Raw genomic sequence first — 10,197 nt, 5'->3', positions numbered from 1 at the left:
GTGATGATGCCAAATTGCAAGTGACAAGGAAATGTAAACTCAAATTTGCCATCACTATTAATTTTATAGATGAGCTAGATCTTGATGTTGTACCACTTGATATTTGTGGATTGTATTACGGAATCCATATTTATAAGACCAAAAAGCCATATTATATCATCATGAGAAAAAATATCATATTTTTAAAGATGGAGTTGAGTATATTGTTAGAGCACATCGCAATAAGATGAACTTATCTCTTGTTAGTGCAGGTCAAATGAAAAGGCTTGTGAATGCTAGTAAGAATTTTGTGTTGTTGAAGATTTAATCTAAAGATACTATTGGATATGAATCTTTCTCAGGATATGATTCTAAAATCAAGCATGAATTGGTTGAAGTTGTTAATACTTATCACAAGATGTTTCAAGATCCTAAAGGGTTACCTCCAAAAAGAGGAATCCAACATGAGATACAATTGCAATAGGATGCACCACTTCTGAATATTAGCATGTATAGAATGTCAGTTTTGGAGAATGCATAAATTAAGAAGAAAATCCAAGAGTTTCTTGACAAAGGGGTCATCATACCTAGTACATCTCCTTGTGGGTCTCTTATTATTCCAGTTCCAAAGAAAGATGGTACTTGGCACACGTGTGTGGATTTTCGAGCTTTGAACAAGATCACAATAAAGAATTGTTATCCTCTTCCTCGCATTGATTATTTGCTAGATAAGTTAAAGGATGTTGTTTATTTTACTAAGTTATACTTGAGAAGCAGTTATCATCAAATAAGGATTGTTGAAGATGATATTTGGAAAATTGCTTTCAAGACAAAACAAGTTGTTGAATGGTTAGTTATGTCATTTGGGCTTTGTAATGCACCTGCCACATTCATGAGAGTTATGAATGATGTATTGTGACCATTCCTTGATGATTTTTTCATAGTCTACTTAGATGATATTCTGATTTTTAGTAAGACTCGTGAAGAGCATGTCAAGCATGTAAAGCAAGTTCTAGATGTCTTAAAAAAGGAAAAGTTGTATTTGAAGATGTCTAACTGGGAATTCAGGAAAACCTCTTTGGTTTACTTGGTTCATATTTTAAGAGGTGGTGAATTGAAGATTGATCCCTCCAAATTTGATGTTATTGTGAATTGGCCTAAACCCAACAATGTAACAGAAGTTAGGATATTTTTGGGAGCATCCCAATATTGGAGAAAATTTATCAATAAATTCTCATTCATTGCAGCACCATTACATGCCTTGACAAGTGTTAAGCAGGTATTTCAGTGGGTAGGAAAACAACAAAAATGCTTTGAAACTTTGAAAGATAAAATCAATACAACACCATTTATAGCACTTCCAGTGATCCAGAGGATCAAAAACATGCTCAAAAATCAAAGTGTTCAAAATCACTCAAAACCGGTGCGAAATGGTAAATATCATCATTATGATTCCAACAACACTTGAATCGCCTCAATCTGACACCGTATGTGAAAGTTATCTCGTTATGGATTTTTTGGCAAACAACTAAAAAGTCAACTTGCAAGGTTGACGAGGCAGTTGATTGAGCAAGTCGTACGAAAACGTCAGTAGCTAACTAGGTGATACGATGTGCAGTACAGACCAATCACGTGTTGACACATCGTAGGTCATATAGATCTAGGTGGAAGTTTTTGATTGGTTATTGTGTTTGGTTGTGGCCAACTAGGGAGTGTTGCATGGCCCAATGGATGGGGCCACGTGGCCCTAGGGACCTGAAAAAAATTTAGTTAGGAGTCTGACCGACCCAGCAGGGGTTAACCCCGCAACCTCTGGCATGAAAACCAAGTGTCTTACCATTGGAATGCATATGTTTATTATTAACTATAGGCCCAGTGGTTATATTTAATGTGATATGGTGTAGTGTTGGTGGAGGGGTCGTGTGGGTTGTGGCATAACCATAGGCGCAGCGAGAGGGGTGGGGCGGTAAGCCCTAGCGCTGGTCACATTTAACCACCTAGAACCACAGGAAAAGGGCTTGGAGGCCGAGGCAGAAGCGTTTCCCAGCCACATGGCACATAATGTGACCAGGGGCAAAGTGTCAGCGAGCGCATGGCCTCTTTCCCACACCCCCAGCCATGTTGAACCCATGCAACTGAAACAGAGGGCTAAAGAATCAGCGCTAAGGCCTAGCATTGTGTTTTAATAGTTTGATAATTTGCACTTGTTGTGATGGAAATTGCACTTAAATCACACGAAAATGTCGCTCATCGGACCCATCAAAAAATGAGTTTGTTGCTTCGTTAGCCAGTTTTGTCATTTTGTAGGACAGATAGCAGAGAAATGGAGAAAGAGGCCTAACTTGGTCATTTTCAGTCTTTTTGAGCCCAAGAAGAGCCTACACAGGGGTTTTTGGGTGTTCTGGACACAATGGTAGCATTATTTTTGTGATTTGAGCATTATATGTTGATGTAATTTACATTTTGAGCATATAATAGAAAGGGCCAACATTGGAAGTTGGACCCAGAGACGTAGCCCAGGAGGGGTGAAATTCGTCATCAAATTGTTATTTGTGTGATGTTGCATGTTGTCTATTTTTCTTTGGTTATTTCTGCAAACTTAACTAAAATCAATAAGTTTATGTGCTTTTGCAAATTGATCCATTTCCCACAAGACATAAACTAGCTTGCAAACTTTTTCAAGAAACCTTCAAGTTTTTAATTTCAAATCAGTTTGGTATCAGAGCATGGTTGTTTTGAAGGTTTTATTTTTTTTTGCAAGTGTTTTTGAATGTTAACAAGGTCTAAATTGAATAGAGGAGAAGGAGTGATTGAAGAACCAAATCCTCAAATTGGTTCAAGGAAGTCACAAACTCCAAAAACTCCATTAGTCATGGCACATGAAGAAAGACAGGAGTTTATGTTTGAGGATGAGAGAGATTTCAAAAATTCTTTCTTTGATATGTTTGAGATGGTGAAAATTTTTTATGAAGAGAGAACAATGAGGTTGTAAGGAGAAGGTTCTAATCAATAAAAAGGTAATGGTGGTGATGGGAGAAAGCCTCCACCTCCACCTCCTCCTTCACCTCCATATTCACCTCCATCCTCACCTCTTTCTTCACATCCTTCAACACCTACACATACTCCTCCTAGATATCCAAAAGGACATGTGAAGTCTCGTTTTCTTAAACTTGATGTCAAGTTTGAATTTCCTATGTACAATGGAGAAGTAAATGCTGAAAAGATGGATAATCGGGCTCGTCAAATTGAAGTCTATTACAAGATTCAAAGAATTAAGTATGATGTTACAAATATCCAACTTGCTTCTCTTCATTTGGAAAGTGCAACTCCCATCTGTTGGGAGGCCAAAACTCAAGAATATTTGAAGAAAAGTGGTAAAACTATCTCTTCTTGGAATGATTTTCTAGTTACATTAGGAAGGAAATTTTATCCATTAGCTTATATGAAAAAAGCAATAATGGATTGGCAAAATTTTAGACAAGCTAAAGGTCATAGTGTTCAAAGTTACACACAAGAGTTTAGAAGAAGATCTTTGATCTTGGGTGTTGATTTGTCTTCACATGGAACTCTCCTTAAATTCATAGGTGGATTACATAGTTATTTGAGGCATACTTTATTTATGTTTAATCCCACCAATCTAGATGAAGTATGTGTTCAGGAAACTCATTTAGAAGTAAGAGGCAAGAATTTTCTTGTAACACCTCCTCCCAAATCTACCCAAGAAACCGTCCAGTCGAGGTAAACATGCGACGAGAGGCCACAATGATATGATTCAACCTCCTAAATCATGTTAAGTAAGTGGAACCAACGAAAACACACCATACATACATTAATCATCAGCTATAGGACCCTCGAGAACTCATCCAATACTTTAGATAGCTTACCTTGGGGTCCCACTGAACTTGTGGACAACTTAAGCCTCAGTCGTTCTGATGTTATAGGCATGAGTGCGACTAGTAACATAAATTCTCTCTCACAGGCTTTCCTGTCAACGACTAGAGACCAAAATTGTCAGTGCTATTCCAGCGACTCCGAGATTTGAGCCACTTTTTCAAGCCTAGAGCCTAGGTCACTACCCATAATTGAACCATCTCTTCAAATCAGTAAAATAACATGGAAATGACAGTACTAAAGCAAATACTTATTCAAGACCTTGATTGGACTCATACTAGCCATGACAGGCTTTTTGTCAAACACTTAGTAAATATGCAACCTACATGTGTAAATAACATATCTGAGCATTCGTGTCTCATACTTATCTGAGATTTTCCATGAAGCATTGATGCCTTATCACATTAACTGCCATTCCATCCATTAGTCCATAGATACATTGATCATTCATATACAAGTAGAAACATGAGATCCATACATAATTGTTGATATAAAACATATACATAACCAGCATAATAGGGACAGAAATACCAATGAAATCACAACCATATAAACCACATATAATCCATTATAATGCTCATAGAGATACAAGGAGAAATAAACTTTCATTAATGATACAAAATCCAAACTCGGGATGGGACTTCCACGTTCCACCCGATCGTAGAATGGCTAAGCCAAATATCTCTTCAGCCATTCACCCCCATGCCATATTCCAAGCATGAATGTGGGATCTCATAGAACACATCAATCAAAAACCATTGATGGATTCCAGAGGCCATCCACCTCAACCCATGAAGTAGTGATTCCACTTCATGGTCGGACATCACAAAACCATCATCAGGCTGGTCTCTATCCCAGGCATCCAGGGCTCCAAAGCGTTTGTTCCAACCAAGGCTCCAAGACTAGTAACTCAAACCACCAAGGGCTCCAGAGCATTTTTCCAACCAAGGTTACGGGACTAGTAACTCAACCCAAGCTGTTATAGTTCTCCAGAGCGTTTGTCTAACCAAGGCTACGGGAATTAGTAACTCAACCCAAGTTAAGGAAACACGAGAACCAACCAAAAAAAACAATGAAAGTAAACCCACAATCACCATGGCTATCTAGGAAATGGCAAGGCTAGGCAATCCACTGTCAATCCAGGCAATCCTCCATGCCAATGACAAATCACAACCAAGAAACCACATGCATGTGCCATGCATGCCAAAACTAGTGAAGGAAACATACATGCAACTCAGTACCTGCAAGAAAATATGATGTAGTTGTTGATCTCGATGCCTTCTTGTGCTTTCCTACTCTTCCTTTGCCTTCTTTCTCCAAGAATCCAAGTATGCCACACCCACCAAGAGTGCTCCAAGAAAACTCTAAGTCTCCAAGAGTACGAGAGAGAGAGAGAATAATGAGAGAGCTCCAAAAATGAACTAATCAAGTCTTGCCCACTAATCCCCTCAGAAGCCTTTTTATTAATGAGGCCTTTATTTTCTTCATTTTCCATTATTTTCCTTCATTTTCCTCCTCACATGCAACCTGTGACCTTTCACCTTCCTTTTCTCCTAATTTCCATTATTTTCATAAACAAAATGCCAATTAATGCCTCATTCCTTTCCAAAACCTTAGTCATTGCCTTTGCCAATTTCCTTAGCCATAATAAACTGAATCAACACCCACTAGGATGTTTCCCCCACCATTCAACTTGGAATACGTGTCCCATCACCATGGCCTTATATATTATTACATGGAGTTTTAACCAGAGTTGTTACAGTTCCTTAAGAGACTAGCAAGAAGCCATCCAAATCTAGAGACAAAGGAAAGGGGAATTTTAAAGGAAAATGCAAAAAGAATTCTACAATCAAGAAAGAGGGAGAGAAACTTACCTATAAACATTGTTCAAAAGAAGGCCATAAAATACATCCAGAAATGAGACCAAAGAAGTTCAACAACAAGGGGAAACAAAACATTGTTGCAACAACTCAATAAGATCTAGGATTTGATTCAAGTGATGAAACCAAAATCACGTCAATGGAAATTAAAGGTAAAGCTTCTAATGCAAGTACTAGTTCTTTGGATAGGATTACAATGAATAAAATTATCAGTAACTTCCTTTCCTATCTTGCAATGAATAAAATTATGGGTATTACTAGAATCAATCAAAACAATTACCTTTTCCTTCTTGATATATCCTTCTATATTGAGAGTTTGAGGAGTGGTAATTCTTGCCAATGCATTGCAATATATGGTTGGGTTCATTTCTTCTTTCTTTGGGGTTGGTTCCTAGTATATATCCTCCTCTTTTGATGTGTCTTATTCCTTTTCTTCATCCTCTTCATAATCTATGTAGAATAATTTCTTCTTGACACACTTATGACCTTTAGTGTATGTGTTATTGCAACTGTAACAAAGCCCTTTTGCTCTTTTTTCCTCCAATTATTGTGTTTTCAACCTTGTAGGTTGTGGAAGACTAGGAGCAGCAACACTTCCATCTTTACAGTTGCGAGTGGTACATTTCCTTGTTGCCATAATTTTTCTTTCAACTTTTATTTCCACCCTAAATGCTTTCTCCAATGAATCAAGTTCCCAAAGTCAAACCTCATCTTGGATTCTATCCTTTAAATACCTATGAAGACATCAATCCTATGCTCCTCTAGAATATCAGTTACCCTAATATTCATTTTTTTACGTCTTCAATGTGCTCCATCATTGAACCATTTTGTTTGATATTTATCAATTGGCTAAAGAAGATGTTGCTCTTTGTATCTTTATAATGTGTTATCATTTCCTTCGTACAAATTGACCAGGTGAAAAGTGGTTTACGAGAACAAAACCATCTATACCATACAAATTGATCGGGTTCTAAATATAAGAATGCAATGCGTGCCTTTTGTGAGGATTGTACATCATGTAGATCAAAATATTGCTCCATCTATAGTATTCATGTTACCGGATCCTTCCCATCAAACTTCCTCATATCGATATTTGGAATGCGGTAGGTCTTCAACCCAAAGTTAGAGTCTCTAAAATCATGATTAATATTCTTTTTTTTTCTCTTCATGAGTTTCATGGAATACCTTGTCGCCATTAGAAAGAATTTCTTGTAGTGACTTTGTCAAACCTTCCATTTCTGCTTTTAAACCATCCTTCAAACCTTTTTTTTTTTTTTTCTAAAGCATCCATGTTCCATTTTAAAACATACATCTTAACATTCATCATCGCTTCCAATTCATTTTTGGTTACTCTTTGTGAGAGTGAAATTTGTTGCACTTGATCTTGTAATTTTGATATATCATATTTCATTTCTTCCTCTTCTTCATGTGTCCTAGAAGAGATTTTTGGTCGCTTACTAGGTATGCCCAATTTTTTTTTAGTAATTTTTCAATAAAACAATGATATGTATGCTTCTATATGCCCTTTGAATCACTTCAAACTAATTTTTCAAACAAAAGCTATGTAAAATTTAAAAAAAATCACACCTTTTTCTTGTTTTTTAGGAGCTTGATATTGAAATTTTTGTATATATGTAATTTTGGATCTCTAAGGTCTAAATTTTCATCTTGTGGTATCCCTATGAGCCTTATTTCCAACCCCAGAAGTCATACCAATATTGGATTCTTCAAGAAAGAGTTATACCCAATCTCCCATGACGACCTGATTATCGGTTAGTTCAGTAGAGCGAACTTGTATAGAGTGACATGTGTCATTGTTATGACCTTCGGCCCTAAGAATGATACACAAAAAACTAAAGTTTGTGCACTTTCAAAAACTTTTTATGAAATTCAAATCTGATTCTCCGAGAGAAAGTTATGACGATTTTCCCTAGGTCGCATGTTTGATATTGAATTTTGGAGCCTGCAAAAACCCTAACTTACTCATATCATATCTCTAAAAATATAGTGAATCAAGATCTAAAATTCGTATATGAAGTAGTGAAATATTTCGGCTCCACATGATTGATATTTCAGCTTCTAAAACCTCATATAAAAAAATTTATACTGAAAATTCCAAGATGACCGGTTTGAAGAAGTGAAACCCTAGAATCCAAAGCTTTGATACCAAATGTTATGCAACCAGCTCACAAAATAAAATAAAAGATAGATCAACGAATTAAAAATTAGTCTCTTTGAGAGGGAAACCTCCTTTGAATTACATAAATAAACAATTATTGGATGATACAAATGATAAGATCTCCTTGGTATATATAGGAGTCTAAGGGGTCACAATATAATCAGAGCCTATATAGCAATAACAACGTAAGGGCACAACAATAACAATAGGGGGCTACACTAACAATACCAATAATGGGAATACACTAGTATTATAGAGACCTAGCATTGAGTATATTATTAGAGCAAATCATAAGAAGATGAACTTATCTCATGTAAGTGTTGGTAAAATGAAAATAATTGTTAATGCTAGTAAGAATTTTGTGTTATTGGTGATTAAAGCTAAAGATATTGCTAAATCTGAAGCTTTCAAAGGATGAGATTCAAAACTCAAACATGATTTGGTTGAAGTTGTTAGCACTTATGAAAAGATATTTCAGGAACCTGAAGGGTTGCCTCCTAAAAGGAATCCAACATGAGATTCACTTGCAGCACGATGCACCACTTCCAAACATTGGCATCTATAGAATGTCAATTTTGGAGAATGCAGAAATCAAAAATCAAATTCAAGAGTTGCTTAACAAAGGGTTCAGCATGCCTAGCATATCTCCTTGTGGGTCTCCTATTGTCTTGGTTCCAAAGAAGGATGGTACATGGCGCATGTGTGTGAATTTTAGATCTTTGAACAAGATCACGATAAAGAATCGTTATCCTCTTCCTTGTATTGATGATTTGCTAGATCAGTTAAAGGATGTTGTTTACTTCACTAAGTTAGATTTGAGAAGTGGTTATCATCAGATAAGGATTGTTGAAGATGATATTTGGAAAATTGCTTTCAAGACAAAACAAGGTTTGTTTGAATGGTTAGTTATGTCGTTTGGGCTTTGCAATGCACCTGCAACATTCATGAGAGTTATGAATGATGTGTTGAGACCATTCCTTGATGATTTTGTCTTAGTCTACTTAGATGATATTATTATTTTCAGTAAGACTCGTGAAGAGCATGTCAAGCATGTGAAACAAGTTTTAGATGTCTTGAAGAAAGAGAAATTGTATTTGAAGATGTCTAAGTGTGAATTTGGGAAAACCTATTTGGTTTATTTGGGTCATATTGTAGGAGGGGGTGAATTGAAGATTGATCCCTCAAAAGTTGAAGTCATTGTGAATTGGCCTAAACCCAACAATGTAACAGAAGTTAGGAGATTTTTGGGAGCAGCCCAATATTGGAGAAAAATTATAACTAACTTCTCACTCACTGTTGCACCATTACATGCTTTGACAAGTGTGAAACGAGTCTTTCAGTGGGGAGGCAAGTAGAAGGAATCCTTTGATACATTGAAAGAGAAAATCAGTACAACACCAGTTCTAGCACTTCCAAATATTAAGCAGCCATTTGAGATTCAAACCGATGCAAGCGAATATGCCATGGGAGGAGTTTTGATGCAGCATGGTAAGCCTATATGTTATCATTATGAAACCTTTACCAATGCAGTGATTAACTATCCAACTTATGATAAAGAGTTCTATGCTTTGATACAAAGTGTGAAGAAAGGGAAGCACTATTTGATGGGTAAAGAAACGATTATTCATATTGACCATCAATCTTTTCACTATTTACAATTGCAAACCAAGCTACAACAAGCTCAACATTTCAATTGGATGGGATTCCTAAAGCAATTTCATTTTCTAATCAGGTACAATAAAGGTATATACAACAAAGCTATTGATATGTTATCAAGGCCTATATTTAATGCATATATCATTCTTAAGCATAACTCAATCATGCATGATAGTTATATTGTACAGTATGCTCAAGATGACGATTTTAAACATGTTTATGCAAATTTGATTCAAGGAAATCATATTGAAGTGTTGGATTATCATGTTCATAACAAGTTTTTGTGTCATCTTGGCAAGTTATGTGTTCCACAGGGTGAAAGATTCAATTTCATAAGGGAACCTCACACTTTTGTTATTTTTGGTCACTTTTGTGTAGGCAAAGCAGTTGCACAAATTCAAAGGTATTGTTATTGGCCTCACATGAATGAAAGTGTTTCAAGATATGTAAGAGGATGTTCCATGTGTGCTACTAGCAAGCCTAGCAATAGGAAATTGGGTTTGTACACTCCACTTCATATTCCTTCTCGTCCTTGGGAAAGTATTTCTATGGATTTTGTAGGAGGACTACCAATGTCAAGAAAAGGTCATGATTATCTATATGTTGTTGTGG

This window comes from Pinus tabuliformis, chromosome 3_2 (assembly GCF_031772625.1).
Source record: "Pinus tabuliformis cultivar Carrire ecotype Pingquan chromosome 3_2, CPIR1, whole genome shotgun sequence".
Classification (NCBI taxonomy): Eukaryota; Viridiplantae; Streptophyta; class Pinopsida; order Pinales; family Pinaceae; genus Pinus; species Pinus tabuliformis.
The sequence above is the reverse complement of the archived record's forward strand: the minus strand, read 5'-3'. Positions refer to the sequence as shown.